General features: G+C 42.1%; 1 protein-coding gene across 1 annotated transcript in view; it reads right to left on the bottom strand.

Annotated features, from left to right (window-relative positions):
• The window catches only part of PCSK2 (proprotein convertase subtilisin/kexin type 2), a 204,243-nt gene that overhangs the window by 85,380 nt on the left and 102,372 nt on the right, over nt 1-16,491 (bottom strand). The window lies entirely within an intron of this gene.

Consider the following 16,491-nt stretch of genomic DNA (forward strand, 5'->3'; position numbering starts at 1 on the left):
CCCTAGAGGCTTCATGGCAAAGGGATGTTTCTGAGAGGGTGGAACGGCAATATAGAGGGAAATGCAATAAGGTAAGGAAAGCATCCAGAAAGAATAAGGTGAAATGGTTAGAGGAACAGTGTGAAGATACAGAGAGATATTACGGCAAATGTAAAATCAGGGAGGTGTATAAGATGATTAGCAATATTAGTAGCAAGTGGCAGCTAAAGCAGATGGGGATCAAAGATGAGAACGAAGAGGTGCTCATGAACAAGAAGATTGTGCAGCAAAGGATGAGATATTGCACCGATCTGTAAAAAGCACAGCTGGACCTGAGTGTCTCAGAGAGACTGACTGAAGAACTGAAAGATATCTCCAGTAAACTTTGAGAGTGAGACTGGTATTTCAAAGGAGGAAAGAGAAAGAGCTGTGAAACGACTAAAGAACAACAAGAGCCCTGGAAACGATAAGATCACAGGAGAGATGGTCAAATATGGTGGAGAAAGTATGATTTGGGTAATACACCGACTATGTAATATAACATGGAAAGAAGAGAAGGCACATGAAGAATGGACAACATTCGTGCTAATGACAATACACAAGAAAGGAAGTAGATTGGAGCGCAAGAACTACAGAACAATTGCCCTAATCAGTCATCTAGACAAGGTGCTGATGATGATACTGACAAAGAGACTAAGATTGCAGATAGAAGAACACCTAGCGGATGACGTAGGGAAAGCTGAAGTACTTAATGCTTTCTTTGCCTCTGTCTTCACAGACAAAGACAGCTTCCAGACTAATGCGATAAGTGATGCATTGTGGGATGAAGGTGGACAGCCTTTGGTGGGGAAAGAACAGGTTAGGAGCTATCTAAAAAAGCTAAATGTACATAAATCGATGGGCCCGGACCTAATTCATCCTAGGGTTCTGAGGGAGTTGGCGAATGTTGTTGACAAGCCCTTGGCCATTATCTTTGAAAAGTCGTGGAGATCGGGAGAGATCCCGGATGATTGGAAAAAGGCAAATGTAGTGCCCATCTTTAGAAAAGGGAAGAAGGATGATCCAGGGAACTATAGGCCGGTCAGTCTTACATCAGTCCCTGGAAAAATCATGGAGAGGCTCCTCAAGGAAGTCATTTTGAGGCACTTGGAGGAGGGGAGAGTGATCAGGAATAGTCAGCATGGATTCATGAAGGACAAGTTATGCCTGATCAATCTGATTAGTTTCTACGATGAGATAACTGGCTCTGTGGATAGGGGAAAAATCAATGGATGTGATTTATCTTGACTTTAGCAAAGCTTTTGATACAGTCTCCCACAATATTCTTGTCGGCAAGTTAAAGGAATGTGGATTGGATAAATGGACGGTAAGATGGATAGAAAGCTGCTAGAAGGTCGGGCCCAGAGGGTAGTGATCAATGGCTCGATGTCGGGATGGTGGTCAGTTTCCAGTGGAGTGCCCCAAGGTTTGGTTCTGCATCCTGTTCTCTTCAACAGGGTTGGATTGCACCCTCAACAAGTTTGCAGATAACACTAAGCTAGGGGAAGAGGTAGATACGCTGGAGGGTAGAGACAGGGTCCAGACTGGCTTAGACAAATTGGAAGACTGGGCTGCAAGCAATCTGATGAGGTTCAATAAGGACAAGTGCAGAGTCCTCCACTTGGGCCAGAAGAATCCCAAGCATTGTTACAGGCTGGGGTCCAACTGGCTCGGTAGTAGTTTTGCAGAAAAGGACCTGGGAGTTGGAGTGGACAAGAAGCTGGACATGAGTCAACAGTGTGCTAATGGCATATTAGGTTGCATCAAGAGGAACGCTGCCAGCAGATCCAGAGAAGTGATTATTCCTCTTTATTCGGCTTTGGTGAGGCTGCATCTGGAGTACTGTGTCCAGTTCTGGGCCCTCAATTATAGGAAGGATGTGGATACACTGGAGAGGGTCCACCAGAGGGCAACCAAAATAATTAGGGGGCTGGAGCATATGATTTGTGAAGAAAGGTTGAGGGAATTGGGACTGTTTAGTCTGCAGAAGAGAAGACTGAGTGGGGGACTTGATAACAGCCTTTAACTTACTGAAGGGAGGATGCAAAGAGGCTGCAGAGAGACTGTTCACAGTGGTCACAGATGGCAGAACATGGAACAATGGCCTCAAGTTGCAGTTGGAAAGGTCCAGGTTGAACATTAGGAAAAACTTTTTCACTAGGAGGGTGGTGAAGCATTGGAATGGCCTGCCCAGGGAAGTAGTGGAGTCTCCATCCCTGGAGATGTTTAAGTCTTGCCTCAACAAATCTGATGGGTTTGGTCCTGCTTAGAACAGGGGGCTGGACTCGATGGCTTTTTTAGGTCACTTTCAGCTCTATTGTTCTATGATTCTATGAGCAAGAGGGGTTCAGGAAAGACAAAAGTACCATACAGCAGATATTGGAATTAAGATTGATAGCGGAGAAAGCTCACCAAAAGAACAAGAACATCTACACTTGCTTCGTTGATTTTCAGAAGGCATTAGATAGTATACATCAGAAAGTGACATGGGCGGTGTTGGAGTCATACAGAGTGGATGGTAGACTGATATGGTTGTTGAAGGATATCAGTGACAATGCAGAGGCAGCAGTGACAACATGTGGGGAGTTGGGAAGTTGATTTAGAACGAGTAGAGGTACAAGACAAGGAGATCCGGTATCGCCGAGTAGCTTCATCAGGCATCTAGAGACAACAATGGAAAAGATCAAGGAAGAGGCAGAAGGGTTATCTGTGCACAGGAAAAAAATTAACAACTAGAGGTTCATGGATGATATAGTTATTATTGAGGAAGATGAGGAGAAGTTGGTAAAAAAACAGTGCAGGTGCTAAACGAGGAAGGGAAGTGATGCGGACTGATTATGAACATCGATAAAACAAAAACAATAAGAAATAAGGAAATAGGAAGGAAGATCAGTGTACATGGGATTGAACTAGAGAAGGTAGGGAAGTTCACATATCTGGGGAGCAACATAATGTAAGATCTAGACTGTAAGAAGGAAATAGCGACTAGAATAGCAAAAGCAAGAGCGAGTTTGAAGGCGATCAATAAGATCTGGAAAATCAAAGTGACTAGCTTAGGAATGAAGCTGATCATCTTGAAAATGAGTGTATTCAGCAGCATGTTGTACACATGTGAAATATGGGTGATAATGGAAGATTCAAAGAGAAGGATATTGGCATTCAAGAGGAGTTGTTACAGAAAGATCCTGAGAATAGGATGAACGCAGAAGGTCACCAACAGGAAATAATATGGGAACATACAGCCAAAAGAGAACCTAGTGCAGAAGGTTATACAATGGAAGTTACAGGGGTTTAGGCATATTTGCAGAATGAATGATGAGTGAAAAATCAAGACCTTGGTATCTGGCATAATGGACAGTTCAAATAGGGGAAGCACACCCTACAGAGAATGGGTAGATGATATCGTAGATTGGTGTGGAACTCGTCTACAGAAACTAAGCCACTCTGCATTGGACAGGGAAAGATGGAAGGAAATAGTGAGGGAGGCATCAGACACCAATGGGCGCTGAGCCCATGGTTGTTGAGGATGATGATGACACAATTAGGGCCATCCTTAGGATTTGTGGGGCCCTATGCGGTACTATTAAATTGGTGCCCTTATGCCTATATGTAGCAAGAGGTAACCCTATCCCAAATTTTTCAAGTGCTCTACTCAGCTGAATATTCTGTGTATGTGTCAGGCTGGCACTGAACACAATCCACCCATGTACTGCACCAAGCACACCACCACGAGATACACATGCGGCCAGTGGAGGGTGTTGTGGGCATTCTGTGAATCAGCTAGGGATCATTTGAATCTGTCCTGACCCAAATGCTCAGCTTACAGGGAAGACTGGGATCTCAGTAATAATCAATGTCATGATAACAATGTGGCAATTCCTTCATTCCCAAAGTGCACATGCATTAATTCTTTTGCTTTTAACTCAAAAGGGAGAGAACTAGTTCAATGAAAGAAGACTTCTCTTTGTATTCTAAATTTGTATTTGTAAAGGTTCATTAGAAGTGATGGAGAACGTGCCATTTAAAAAAAAAAAAGAATCTGAATAGAACAAGAGTCGAAAAGGGGACAGCGAGTCCCCAACAGGAACCAGGCTGTGCCTACCGAACTATGCCAGAGATCTGCCCTGAGTTAGAAAAATGCATGAGCAGATTGTCTGAGAGCTCTAAAATAATGTTTGGTGGTGCCATGGAGACCACGGGGAGATGATCCACGATTACGCCTTTGTCAGTTACCACCTCTGCTTGCTATTCCAAACCCCAAGCTGTCATCTCATAAAATAATTAAAGAACAGAAATCAAACTGCACGGCAGGAGAACACCAGAGAAAAAGAACTCAAGCATTTTTACTCCTACGCAAGTCCCTTGGCTCTACATGATCCACTGCCACAACGGAAGGAGCAAGGATTTGATACATCAGGAAGGCAACTCCTTAAACAGCAATGATTCAGTTCCATGTCTTTTCTTCAGGTGGACTTGAGAAAAGTGGTATAGGAGGACACCCCAAACTTGGCCCTGAATGCTTCCACCATTCAGTATTGCCCAGTCCACTGGGCAGTGAATTGCTTTTATCCGTAGTAAAGTCAGAGGGAAAGGATGTCAGAAAGGGGCATGCAATCTCTCCCCAGCCAAGCCCAGGCTGTAGGATGTTTTCTCAATCTTTTGTATAAAAGGTGGTGTATGCAGTACGTTAAAACATAAAAATGCAATTATTTTCCTCTAAGGCCTGAGTTCACTAACAAAAAAAGAAACGTGTTCTTACTGGAGCTGGGTGAATGACTGATTTTTAGCTTTGGTGATAGTTTTGGGTAGCTTTTTTTTTATTTAAAAAAAAAAAAGGATCTGGCACTCAGCTGGCTCCCCACCTTCCACAGCCCACTAATCCCATGGCTGAGGTCATCGAGGGGCCAGTACTCAGCACTGGTTCTGGGTAAAAATGGTGATGCTCAAGCCAAATCTGAAACTATTTGGAATTTTTGTTGGGCTGAAAATTGTGATGTGGGTCTGTTCTAGAGGGAGGATTTCAGCTTAGATCAGCAATAGCCAAGATCAGGGCCCTAACCTTGGAACAGCAGCAGCCTCCAACGGTTGTCCTGTAAACGATCAAACGTGTCAAATTGCATTCCTGTTGAATAAACTCTTCAGATGAAAAAAAAACGTGTGCAGCTCTAGCTCTTACTTCATGCCGACACGTGGTATCTCACAAGATAAAATCACAGTGGGGAGAATGTAACTGAAGTTTTTGTGTGAATTAGCAGGACTAAGTGAACCCTAATAGTCTTTACTTTAACCAGCTAATATGCGCAGTACCACTGACAGAGAGGGCTCTGGGGATAACTCCTAGGACCTGGCAATTGAAAAGGACTCTGGGTCCCCAGCTACTGGTGCTGCACTCGTGACAGCAGCCAGAGCCCTACACCATCTAAATTGCCCCCTGAGTACCTGGCAGCGCACAACCTGTGGCAGCACTGGCACTGGGTAGCTAGCTCCCCACCCTGCTCCTTCCACCTGATGCCCCACACCTTCCGGGGGCGCCGGAGCCTGCTTTCCTCAGAACTTAGCAAGGTTTCTCGTGAGCCCTGAATACATCAGAAAGCAACAAACTACTTTGTCTTTACATAGACTTTATCTTTTGCTAGGTAGCCTACAGCCAGAGCGCACCTTCATCCAATGAATATCCACACAAAAGATGTAACAATGCCAAGTTCCTATGATAACTTCAAATATGTAAGTTCCCCATAAGGCCAAATTCACTACAGGTTGAACCTCTCTAGTCTGGCACCCTGGGGACCTGACTGGTGCTGAATGAAAGAATTTGCTGGACTATAGGAGACCAATATCATCAATATCATCTACTAACACTTCCATTGCTTACTGGGCTCTTAGAAGACATTTATAGGTAAATTAGATCCACCAATCCTGACTCTCACTGTTCTGTGCTGCTATTTAGCTGTAAACGAACTTTATGGGACCACGGGAATCTTGGCCACACCCATGGGATTTTCAATTTATTAAAATTATTATGAATGCTGCTACACAAGAGATTTCTGGATTAGAGAGTTTCAACCTGTATTGGCATATGAATGAACCCTGGTTACTTCACTGGACTCCTGCCCCTTGGTGGCAGCAGTGAGTTAGTTTAGAGAGTATTCTATCCCTTTTCCTAGGTATGTGTATAAACTAAGAAAAGAGGTGTACTTCTTTTAAATCCTGCTAGCTAATATTTTAAAAAACCTAGTGTAGATGGGAGGGGGAGGGAAAGGGGTCTATAGTTCACTCTGACCAGCCAGCATATTGAAACAGATCAAGTTGCCCTGTCTATACTAGGATTTTAAACGTGTTAGCTATTATGTTCTAAACACATACATTTTTCCTAGCGTTTATACAGCTCTCTTCACAGCAGACATAGTTAGACTGCATAAACTCTTGAAACTGTAAAGAATATACAGAGCCACTGGGATACATTCTGAGCTTCCTTTTTGCTTGAACAAAACCAAAATGATGCCATTAACTTCAGGACTAGGTCCAGTCCTGCAAGTGCTTGTTCATGCAGTTTTGCTGTCTTGCAAACATCTATAAATGTTAATAAGTAAGACAGTGTTTGCAAGATCAGGCCCTTAAACTTTTGAAAATGGAATCATGAAAGCTTGGCTTTATGATGTGTGGTGGTCATTAAACATTCACAGAGAAAGAAGATTTTCTTCCTAAAAAGGTTTGTTGTTTTCATTTTCTTAAGCTATGAGATTGGAAATGCAAAATAAGAAGAAGGGTGCTTTCAAAAGTGGGGTTTCCTTTTGAAGGAACCCTGTCCATATGGCTGCTTTGGCTTCCAGAAATGGCTCTTCTGGAAGCCAGATCACACGGGTATATGCAAACGAGATGTGAGATATTTAAATCCATGTCTCATTTGCATTTCCGATATCACTCATTTGCATGCCCCTTCCAAAAGGGAGGGGCTGTGAAGACGTAGCTTTAAAGCCTAGCTGATTTGTCAGCAATAATGGCCTCTTTTTTTTTTTCATTCTGTAATATTTCATTAAGCACCTAGATTAAAAGGTGAATACCATCTTAGCATTTGAGTTTGTATTAGCATGTGACTAAATCATTTACAAGTTACTAGCTGGGTTCCAATTAGAGGAGGAAAAGGTCATATATTAAGGAAGGTAGCTCCCTGCTGATAAAACACCTACAAGGGGGAAAAAGATTCAAGGTCTGATTTTTAATATACTTCTTCTTGTGCATGATGCATGAAGTAACTTGGATGGTAATAAAACAGCAGGGCATTGATATAGGACAAATTAACAAAATAATCAATTGACTGCAGTACTGCTCCAGGAGGGCCAAGAACTGCTTCACTGTAACTGAGTACCTCTCTCCAAGCAACAAAATATGCCAAGAAAATCAGCTCATTTTGTATTGCAGAGCTCCTGCAGTTAAATGACCATGTGTTACGCTGAGCATGAACAACACATTTGCTAAAATTATTCTAGTGGATAGATCTACTGCAAAATCAACAAAAGTGGAACAGCACACAGAACCCAGCACCGGGGGACAAAGACAGGATGGAAGGTTCACCTCAAGAATCGAGAGAAATCTCTGCCCTTGAATTTAAATAAAGCAAAGTTCAGCCTGAATCTCAGCAATAAAATTCAGACCAGTGATATATATGAGGTGGTTATTTTTAGCAGCAAGGTGATTAACTCATGATAAAATCCATGTTCCCTCTATTTTTTTTCTTCCATGTGTGGAATACATTTTGTTATGTTCTCCAAGAAAAATGGAGAGGTGAACCACAAATAGAAACACATACTTCTGTCTGTGGGCGCTCTGCTAATTAGCTGGGTGGCACTGCAATCTCTCTGGGGTGGGCACCCAAACACTCAGTGTACAGGGAACACTGGATAAAACTATGAGGGGAAGTGGTGAATTCTCCATCTCTTGAAAGTTTTCAGATCAAGACTGGATGCCTTGTGAGAAGATAACACAAGTTACTGGGTTTCATGCAGGAGAACAGGTAGACAGGAGGTCACATGAGATAGTCTACTGACTCCTGCTGGACTTTAAATCTACTGTGTTATATTCTCCCTGAAAAGTGGTTGAATTCAGAACATCTGAAATTTTACTGACCAGAGTGAACACTAGGAAATGTGTTGGTGGGAACAATCTTGGATAATCTGGGAGATACTCCTGATTATGACTATTAGGCCACATCTACGTTACAGAGATCTTTCGAAAGAAGATCTTCCAGAAGACCTCGTCTGTAAGATCTTCTTTTGCAAGAGAATGTCCACACACAAAAAACGTATTGAAAGAGCAATTTGCTCTTTCAAAAGAGAGCATCTACACAGCCCCCTATTCTTTCAAAAGGATAGGCCATGGATAGAAAAATCAGATGCCATGAGAACAGTTCTTTCGAAAAAAAGGGTCCTGTGGAGAGTCTACACACATTTCTTTCTACAGAAGCTTTCAAAAGAAAGCTTTCTTCCTGAAACGGGAAAGGAAGAGCAATTTCAAAAGAAGCTCCACATTCTTTTGATTTGCTTTCGAAATAACTTTTTTTGTGTGTAGATGCTCTGTGGGATATTTTGAAAGAGCCCCTTCTTTCAAACAATCTGTTGAAAGAACTTGCCAGTATAGATGCAGCCTCTGAAATAGACAACTCCACCAGTAGAATCACAGAAGGCTGCTATTAACTTACAGAGATGTAACAGATGGGAATTAATCCAAATCTCAAATTGTCTGATGTTTCTTTTAGAACCCCAGCTAATCAGTAATCTAGTTGTGAGCCTCTTAACTTTCATTGCAAACAAAAAGTAAATGCCTAGCTCTCCTCATTGTGGAAAAAGCATAAAAAAACTTAACTCTTGGAACTAACGGCCCCAGAAGCCAAAAGGGAAATAAAAAGAACACACTATTATTTTAAATTTCATATTTAAGGCACTCTCATGGGTTTCTTTTGGCTGACTCATGATTTTCAAACACTGGGACCACTGGGGAGGGAGGAGAACCACAATACTGCATTGGAAACATTGGCCTGCAGGGAAACAAATAACCTGGCAGATGAACAACAGCAACAAAGTCCAGAAGCAGAGTGTAGACCAATCAGCTCCACTGTAAAATACTTCACCAAGGTAAAAGAGACTTGGAGAATAACAGGCCCATAAGATTCAAGTCATGCAATTCCCACACCAATTAGTGGGAATGGAGCAGTTAAACCAAACTGAAGCAAAATGAGGTGCCTCTTGATGCTCCCTCAAGGTGATGTGGCTATGTGCTGCTCCCAGCTTACGGCTGTACCTGCACTGAACAGTCCATTACCAAGAACAAGATTGACCAGTGCTCAGCACTCACAAATGAAGCCAGATCTTCTGTAGTGTTCCAAAACTTTCTACTACAGCCATTCCATTGTGACACTTCAGGGGACATCTTCCAAAGAATCTAAGCTCTTTTGAATATCTGTCCCTAATTGTGGGAGGTGAGCTGGGATGAAATTTTAGACATTCGTGAGAACAGAATGCACCTTGGCACAACAGAACTCCAGAAAAAAATTTGCTTTAAATTCAGCTAATCCAGTAAATATCTTAACATATTAAAGAAAATATGCCATAACTCTTGGCAAGGTCAATATCAACTATTCATCAATTATAAAGAAGACTAAAGTACCCATAGTCAAGATCTGCAGGCTCAAGAGACTGTAAAAAGTGCTGAGAGATTCAAGGGTAACACATTAGTATTTCAGTTTCTTTACATTTCACTATAGCTTTTTCCCCTTTACAAAAGTTCTTATAGCACTAACAATAAATCTAAAATTAAAAAGCATTATAACTAAGTAATTGATCCTTAAGTATCTGTAGATTGCAGGGTCTAGAAATTGTATTGGATTCTCCCATACCTACTGAAAAATAATTTCATCATATTTTGAAAAATTCAAGACTCTTCTGGAAACTAAGCACATAGAGTATGTGCCAAGGAATAAACTGCTGACTACCCTCTCTGAAAAAATAACTAGTTTTTAAGTACAGAGGTATGCAATGGTTTGATAATTGTTCTAAGTACTTCCAGTGTTGTATTTTTCCTTTCTACAGGGCTAACCACTCATCTTATTAAATGAATCCCAAAGGATGTGAGAGGAATCTTAAGCTAATTCTTGCTATAATTTACAAGGCTATTCTTAGAACAGTGACATTGAGTCTGTAGAAATCAGGGGTTCCCTCGAGAAAGGTACATTGCAATATATAGTAAAGTATGGTCAGGTCAGCAAGTTACTTCACCCAATATTGAGGAAATAATTCAAATTAACAACCTAGCATCTTAGCCTTGAGTCATAACATTAGGGCTGTATCTTTGATGATGACAGTAAATATGAAGCTGTTTTCCTCTGTATATCACATTTGTTTTCGTATTAATTCTTCTCTCAGAATCTTTCTAATACTAACAACGTGTTTGAATTCTAAACTCAAAGCATTGATTCTTAAACTGTGAGGCTACGTCTAACCAGCATGGTAAACTCAAAATAAGCTATGGAATTTGCACTATGCAAATTGCGTAACTTATTTTGAGTAGATTTCAAAATAGGTAATTTCAGCATGTGGTGCTATCTAAATGGCAACACATGCCAAAATAAAGCCCTATTTCAAGGCATCCCTGTACTCCTCATGCAATGAGAGGTACAGGGATGCAGAAATAGCACGCCTGTTATTTCAAAAAATATTTCGACACGATGAGCACGTTGCACAGACATGAATACCACTGTATCCCAAAATATTGTCCACTATCTAGGCATAGGCTGAGTGACCCGTGTTCTGGAATTTTATGTGTCTGGGAACTGTTAATGGTTAATTCTAGTTTGTCCCCAGGTTTGTGGGAACCCAGGTGTCCAGGAAAAGACCCCCTCAAGCTAATAAATGTTTCCAGAAGTATGATATAAAGTATAAACAAAAGCAGAAGACTGATGTGAGATACCTGTTATAGCAGATATTTTCTGTAATGGACTAGATGACTGGTAAGGAGTCATTGTTATTTCAGGTGGATTCTGCAGCGGATGAAATATTGACCCACAAAAAGATGTTTTTAATTCATTTGATTTTCCCATCAGTTAGTAATAAAAGTTGGATTAGAAGTTCTTTTTTACTCATTAATCAGGTAAACTGAGGGCCATAAAGAAATCCCATCAGCTACTATGAAAACAGAACACACGTAAATGTAACAAGGGATAAAATATTTTCCCCCAGAAGGGAGCTACTTTGGGTCATATCTCATAAAAAGAAGCTTTGGAAGTTCGATGTGGGTGCAAACTGCTGGTATCCCATCAGTTACAGAGATAAAAGAGGGTAAACTTGGCTTTACCTTATCCCAAGGGTGGCAATGGATATAATTATTATGTGTAGGGCTGTACTGATCTGACTGATAATCTTTGGTTAATTAATTCCATTTGAATTTCGCAATTTTGAATCTCTGTGAAATCCAAACATGCAACAGATGGGACTATGCGGACTAACTACCACCCCTGCCATTACAGAGGGTTATCAAGCTTCCCACAGGAAATAACATCAGAGAGGGGTGTTCTTACAGCCAGTGAGATAGATTACTCCAGAGAAGAGCCCAAGGGGCAGGGGGAAAGGGAGAGAATTGGACATACTGGTTCAGACTAGATTCAAAGGGCCAAAGAATGAGATTTAATTATTTAAGGTCATCATCAATTAACTCAGAGCCAGGGGTACCTCCCCTCCCTCCGAGTTTCAGACACAGCAGGGGCACTAGGTCAGATTCTGAAAGGTGTACCCCTTGCACTTTCCCAAAATGGCACCTGTGCGCCAGCTCTGAGGTGCCCTTCACAGCGCATCAGGCTCATGCTGCCAGAGTCGGTACCCATTTACCAGGGAATAGCCCAGGAAGGGGCTGCACTTCTCACTGGGGGGAGCTGCTCTGAAGCTGCTGCTACACTACCATTCTCCTGTTGGAGTTGCCATGGTAGTGAGGCAATCCGAAGCAGGCTGATGGGGTGCTAACATGCATATTCAGTGCTTCATGAGCATAATGGTGGCCACGCAAGCAGACTTCAAATTGCAGACCGACAGTGAAGATGGGGGCAGCTTCGAAACAGGCACCCCACTTCAACATTCCCTCACTCCCACAGAACTAAATCAGAGTAAGGGAATGTCGAAGTGGGGCGTTCATTCCGAAGCTACCCTCATCTTCACTGTCAATGTGCAATTCAAAGTCTGTTTGCATGGCTGTCATTCTGCTAACGAGGCACTGAATATGCACATTAGCGTCTCATTAGCCAGCTTCGAATTGCTTCATTACCATTGCACTTCCAACGGGAGAATGGTAGTGGAGCAGCAGCTTCAGTATTTCCAATGCTTGCCAGCAGCTGGTGGGAAGGGCAAAAGGAGGAGGGGCTTTGTGACTGTTTACTAGACAACTATATAGAGCTCCTGGAGATAGGAGACTGGCTGCACCAAACACCTGGTGAGGAGAGGGTGCAGGGAGAGGATGCTCCAGGCTGGGGACCATGAGGGAGTGCAGGAAGGGCTGGGGAGAAGGAATGCAGGAGAGGTTAGGGGAGAAGAGGTACAGAAGGGGCATGCAGGGTTTATGAGTGAAGGAGTGCCTGCCCCCATCGCAAATCCTACAGCGGTCACCCCAGCCCTTCCGAGCCCTACGCTCACCTCTGCCTTCCCCATCCCCCTGTGTGTGGGGGTAGTTAATGAGTGAGTTTCCACATGGGTGGAGGCAACTGACTGTCCACACAGCCTTCAGCACAGAGGGCAGAGGTGCAGTTATCTTGAGAAAATGGGACAGACCCTTTTACAAAATAATACCAAAATAGAAAGAAATTCCTTGATTGTCAAGCAGTGTTGAGTTTTACTCCATATATCTCATTCCCCCAGCATGCAGAAAGCTTTGATGAAGGGCTAAAGTGAGTCCCCACCCCACAGAGCGTCTTTACATTGCCTAGCACAATGGGACCTGACCTGTTTGAGATCCCTCTGATGCTACAGAAGAGGGCGGGAACAGATTTGCCAGGCCCAAGAGGACCAGCACCATGCTACCCAAAGGGGCGTTGCCTCAGGTGGAAGCGGTGTGGCTAGTGACAGCTGGCAGTGATTTGAAGGGCCCAGGGCTCTGACTGCTGCTGCTCCTGTGATAGCGACAGTGGCCACCAGGAGCCCCAGACCCTTTTAAATTATTGGGCCCCAGAAGAACTGCCCCTTCTCTGTCGCTCCTCATTGGCAGGCCTGCGACTGCAATACAGATAGAAATATTACCACACAGTCAGGCCATTCTGGGAAACACTGTAAAAAGTTTATTATTCAGTCAATAATAAAACATCAATGAAGTGCTCTTTCTGAGCTCTGAGGTTTTGCTCCTGTCTCCACCAGCAATGTCAACTGAACAATTTAAACACCTCCTCATTTAACCAAGTCCAGAATTTAAAAAATGAAATCACTGACTTGGCTGCACCTCACTTTGTGAACTTTCATCTGTCCGCTGTTAGCTCAGCGCCTGGTAAATAAGAAGCTTTCCCCAAAAAGGGGAGGGGGAATCAATATTTTGTCCATTTAGCACAGTCAATTGCAGTTCAGTGACATTCATGCAGCACTGAGTTAAGAGACAAGGAATCAATGTGTACGAGGAGGCTCTGGATCACATTCAGCCAATTCTGCTGAGGAATCGATAGTGCTCCAACTAGCCTTTACCTTGAAATTTAAGTGAATTGGCTAGGCTGTAAGAGCAAGATGAGTGAAGAGATTGATGCTTCATTTCCACATTTGCAATGATAGGAGTCTAAGAGCAACTGGGTAGTTCCAACCCTGCCCCACTGCAAGGAACCAAACTAATTAATTTGATCAGGAAATACAAGCTATCAATGAGAATGGAACAGCATGGGATTGGAATATAACTGTACAACAATAAATAACTATATTCCAAGGACATCTAGTTGAGAGCTGGTTCCATCACACTGTTTCTTCTCTCATGCCAGGCTCCTGACCTAACAATTCTTCACTGCCAGAGCTGAATGGCAGCATTTCATATTCACTTTGTGTTGATGTAAATGACTACAAACACTGCCAGGCAACAGAGAATTAGGCCCAATGAGCAGAGATTCTTCAGTAAGCTTCACCACTACTCTATTCTGTAAAATACAATGTTACAAATAGCAGGTTTCCATTCCTCTTTCATCCATTCCTACTACTGGTTAAGCCAGAATTGTGCACACAGTGACTCTGTGCTAAAACATCCTGCCTTTATTTTATTTTTTGCCAGCTGCTGCCCTTCCCTCACTCACCTGTTTGTCTCATATGGGATCTAATTCTTATTTACACTAAGACCACTTAACACTACTTTGGGCATACAAACTAGGACAAATTACAAAGGATGAATAGAAACAAATAACACAAGTACGTAGGGACAATATGAGAAAGGCCAAGCCACAAAATGAGATTAAACCAGTTAGAGAAGTAAATCATAACAAAAATTATTCTACAAATATATTAAAAGCAAGAGGAAGATAGGGACAGGGTATGCCCTTTACTCAGTGAGGGAGGGAGAAAATACCAAAAAAATGGAAAAAGGGTAGAAGTGCCAAATGACTTTTTTGTTTTGGTTTTCAACAAGAAAAGTTAGTAAAAATTGGACTTCTAAAATAGTGTCAGTGAAAATGAGAGTGGATCAGAAGCTAAAATAAGGAAAGAAAACGGTAAAATTACTTAGACAAGTTAGATGTCTTCAAGTCACCAGGGTCTGATGACATAAATCCTACAGCAGTCACGGAGCTGACAGAGGAGATATTGGAGCCATAACCAATTATCTTCAAAAAGTCTTTGGTGGTGGGTGAGATTCCAGGGGACTGGAAAAGGGCAAACAGAGTGAATCTATGAAAAGGGACATAACAACAACTTGGGGAACTACAGACCAAAACAGCTTACCTTCAGTACCCAGAAACATAATAGAGCAAATAACTAAACAAACAAGTTGCAACCACCGAGAAGATAATAAGGTGATAATTAACAGTCAGGATGGGTTTTTCAAGACAAATTTTGTCAAATCAAACTGATGGCTTTCTTTGACAGAGTCACAAGCCTTGTGGATGGGAGGAAGTGGTCGATGTAACATATCTTGACTTTAGTAAGGCTTTTAATGCCATGTCACATGATCGTCTCATAAACAAATTAGGAAAACACAACCTAGATGGAGCTACAATAACATGAGTACATAACTGAGTTAGAAAACCAGTCCCAGAGAGTAGCTATCAGTGGTACACAGTCAAACTGGAAGAGCACATGAAGGGTGGTCCCAAGGGGTCAGTTCCTGATCCAATTCTGTTCAATATCTTCATCAATGTTTTAGATGATGACATAGAGAGTATGCTTACAAAGTCTGTGGATGATAGCAAGCAGGCAGTGGTTGCAAGCGCTTAACTGATTCGAACTCAAAATGATCTGGACAAACTGGAGAAATGGTCTGAAGTAAATAGGGTAACTGTCAATGAGGACAAATACAAAATACTCCACTTAGGAAGGAAGAGTCAGTTGCACATGTATAAAATGGAAAATGACTGGAAAGGAGTGCGGTCAGCCATGCAGGACCGCAAGTGACATAGGAGTGATCAGTGCTGCCAAAAAAGAAAACATTCTTCAACATATTAGCAGAAATGCCGTAAGCAAGACACTAGCAATAGTTCTTAAGCTCTACTCTGCACTGATTAGGCCTCAGCTGGAGTATCATGTCCAGTTCTGGGCACCATTTTCAAAGAAAGATGTGGACAAATTGGAGAATATCAATAGAAAAGCAACTAAAACGACTAATGGTCTAGAAAACATGACCTATGAGGCAAGATTGAAAAAAAATGAGTTTAACCTGGAAAAGAGAAAACTGAGAGGGGACAAAATAAGAGTTTTTAAGTACTTAAAAAGTTGTTATAAGGAAGAGGGAGACAAAATGTTTTGAATGGCTGGGGACAAAACAAGAAGCAATGGACTTAAATTGCAGCAAGGGAGGTTTAAATTGGACATGAGAAAAAAAATTCTTGTGAGCACAATTAAGAACTGAAATAAATCACTTGTGGAGGATTTAGCATTTCCATCACTGGCCATTTTAAAAAATAGGTCACATAAATACCTCTCAGGGTTAGTCTAGACATTACTTAATTCTGCCATAAGTGCAGGGACTGGATTAAATGACCTTTCAAGGACCCTTCCATTCTTGTGATTCTATGATTCATGGTTGTGATATTGGGAGAGATTTCTAATTCCAGAGTAAAATAATGGAGAAGAGTGTTTGGGGGAATACACTCCAGGCAGTAATAAAACATCAGAGGCGCAAGCTGATCAATTGCCTGCATGAACCAGCACATTCACAGGCACTGGGCTTTCACCTTTGGATGCTGGAGACTTCAGATCATTGTCTCTTGGAGTGTTGTTGGGCTAAGGGAATCATAGGATAGTTTGCCAAGATGTTGCACTTCCTCTT

This window comes from Carettochelys insculpta, chromosome 3 (genome assembly GCF_033958435.1).
Source record: "Carettochelys insculpta isolate YL-2023 chromosome 3, ASM3395843v1, whole genome shotgun sequence".
Classification (NCBI taxonomy): Eukaryota; Metazoa; Chordata; order Testudines; family Carettochelyidae; genus Carettochelys; species Carettochelys insculpta.